We start from the raw sequence: 3,049 nt of genomic DNA, 5'->3' as shown, positions 1-3,049 counted from the left end.
ATCCAGTTTGTCTGTGATGAGCCTGTTATCTGTCTTTATGTTTAAGTTCGAAAATCTCGTTTTGAGTTTTTTACTGCAGCCAAGCTGGTTATTGAGTAATTTCCAAAGTTCACAGGGTTTATTTTTGTTTTCCTCAGTTTTGACATTGATGAAATTCTTTTTGGCAGTTTTGATCATGGAGCTTACGTCATTTCTTAGTCTGTTTCTTTCAATTTTGAGTTCAGTCACGTGGGCCTGGAGTTCACTGCTCGTGCTTTTGGAAAGCATTGACTGACTTTTATGAAACTCGGGAGGGAGGCTCCGTTGTAGCTTTAGCCGTTGATATGCTAGCAGGGTGGCTAACAACATGGCGGATATTTGTTCCCTCGGATCTCGGTTCTCTTCCTCTCGTCACTGCCTCATGCGTGTCTGTCTGCCGAGGCGTCCCCGGGGGAATCTCGAAGTCTCCGTTTATTCCTTGGTCTCCGCTGTCTCCACGGTCTCTGTTGTCGTCGCGTAGTTGTTGTTGCAGCGGAAGAGATGCTAATTGTGATGCTAATTGAGATGCTAGCTGCTCGAGCCTGCAGGACTGGCTTCTTGTCTGCACCGGGCCCGGATTCAGATGGATGTCTCCCGCTAACAATAAGACCAAGACGATCATACTTCTTCGGTCTAGTTTGCCTGACGGGGGTAAGTACTTTCGCGTCGGGTTTGCAGTTAATAATGCATGAATGCTTGCACTTCCAAAAGCGCGGTGTTTCCTTTCCCAGCCGTTGAGAAGGTAAAAGTCATTGTGGTTCATTTTATCCCCGCTTTCATTACTCTCCTTCTCTAAGTGATGTTGTCTTATTGATGAGTTGAGGTAGGAGCGGGGTAGGAGTCCATAATCCATATTGTCAGGAGGATGAAATATGTAAACAATCGTGAGGAATAACCGCCAAAGCGGGAGCTCTCGAAAATGCGACCACTCATAGTGAAACCGGATGTTTGGTGTTTGGAGCAAAACCCTTAATAGACATGTTTTAATATATTTTTTTATATATCTGAGACCTATGCTATTGCTTAAAAATAGCATGATAGGTGACCTTTATTACAACTGTTTAAAAAAGTTATTACTGCAACCCGTTGAGCCGTTAGACGCTATTTTCTGTTTGTAGTTTATTGACATTTTTATTTTTATTGAAAATGTTCTGGGACATGATATACAAATACACTTATAGTTGATTATTTATCATTTTTTAAAGCTTTTATTATCACCAAAATTACTGAAGTACACGTTTGAATGCTTTGACTTCTAATGGAGTATTTTTTGAATATTTTAATTCTGTCTTTACTTTGGTAAAACAGTAAAAGTCCGGCGTGTTTCTGTTGTTTGTGTGTTCAGCTGCAGTCCCTCTGCCGGGCCGCTAGAGGCGCCAAATACACTCAGAACGGGAATAAAGAGCGCTGAACTTCAAAATAAAAGAATGACTTTAATTTGTTTAGTGGGACATTTTCTTAAAATCATAACTTAGTGCTACTGTGTACTTCTACTCCACTACAGTTCAGAGGTAAATGGTGTACAAGATCTGAGTACTTCTACTTTTACTCAAGTACATGATAAACATACATAAACATACATATTTTGAAAACCCTAACCGGAACTGCTATGCTCTGTTAGCATTCGCTTCACATCGGGCCCAGTCAAAACAAAGCAGCTGCTGCGACCAGATTAAAAAACCTTTAACTGATTATTTGTACCGTTAAATTAACAGTAAATCCACGCTCCGGTGTTTCTCTTCGGTCCCGTGAAGTTGAGCTGTTTTAACGGTCGTTTCTTTCCGCAGCTGTTGAGGAATTTATTGGAGCTGTTTGTGTTCTCGGTTTGGAGGCTAACGGGCGGAGGCTGAAAACACGGGAAACTGTGAGGAATACAAAAGAAAACAAGGAAAAAGGGGGGAATAGAGATAGAAAACAAGGGGGATGTGATACATATAGGTGGAAACACGAGAAAAACTGAGAGAAATAGAGGTGGGGAAAGGGTGAAAATAGTGCTCGAAAACACGGGGAAACGGTTCAAATTGAGTCGGGAAAACCGTGAGAATCAGAGGCAGAAAACTGAAAAATAGAAGCTGTAAACAAGACACAAACGGTGAAAATCGAGACTGAAAACACAGACCAACGGTTAAAATAGACTGAAAAACTGTGAACAATTGAAGCTGTAAACAAGGATAAACGGTGAAAAGAAACCACGGGAACACAGTGAAAACCAGACCCCAAAATCAGCGGTTGTGCTGGCTAACTTCCCCCGGATTACCCCCTCTTGTTCCCGGATGATGGTGGAGTGAACCGGCCTCTCCCGGTTCTCTCTCCCCGGGTTTAGAGCACCATGGCCCCGGTTTCTCTGGTGGCCGCCTGCCGCAGCCTGGCTCTCTCCAGCTGGCTGCTCTCCTTCTGCTTCGTCCACCTGCTGTGTCTCGACTTCACTGTGGCCGAAAGAGAGGAGTGGTACACGGCCTTTGTGAACATCACCTACGTGGACCCGGCCACCTCGGAGCTCCGGACCGAGAAGACTGAGTGCGGTCGCTACGGCGAGCACAGCCCGAAAAAAGAAGCCAGAGGGGTGGTGGTTCTTCCCGGAGCTCCACAGGACCGGCAGGCCTGCGACCCAAACACCCGCTTCCTGGTGCCCGGTCCGGCCGCCTGGGTGGCTCTGATCGCCCGGGGAAACTGCACCTATAAGGACCAGATCCGCCATGCAGCCGCTCAAAACGCGTTCCGCGGTGGGTGATCTTCAACGTGGGCTCCATCAACGCCAACGAGACCATCACCATGCCCCATCCAGGTACTGGTGTTATTGTTTATCTCTATAAGAACACGGTTGAAGAAAAGTCAAATATCAACATTATTTTTCTAAAAATATTTCCTATTTTTTCAACAATTCACTTACTTTTTTTCTGGAAAATGTACAACTTGTTTATAGTATTATGCGTTATTTCTTGGATTGTAACTTTTTTTTAAATATATTACTACTACTTTTATTTGTATCTCTAATGTTTACCACTTGTCTCAACATTTTAACATGCAACAT

General features: G+C 43.9%; 1 pseudogene; it reads left to right on the top strand.

Annotated features, from left to right (window-relative positions):
* Nucleotides 1-1,626: 1,626 nt before the first annotated feature.
* LOC117540553 lies at nucleotides 1,627-2,838 on the top strand (annotated as a pseudogene).
* Nucleotides 2,839-3,049: the final 211 nt, after the last annotated feature.

This window comes from Gymnodraco acuticeps, unplaced genomic scaffold, assembly GCF_902827175.1.
Source record: "Gymnodraco acuticeps unplaced genomic scaffold, fGymAcu1.1, whole genome shotgun sequence".
Taxonomy (NCBI): domain Eukaryota; kingdom Metazoa; phylum Chordata; class Actinopteri; order Perciformes; family Bathydraconidae; genus Gymnodraco; species Gymnodraco acuticeps.
The sequence above is the reverse complement of the archived record's forward strand: the minus strand, read 5'-3'. Positions and strand labels throughout refer to the sequence as shown.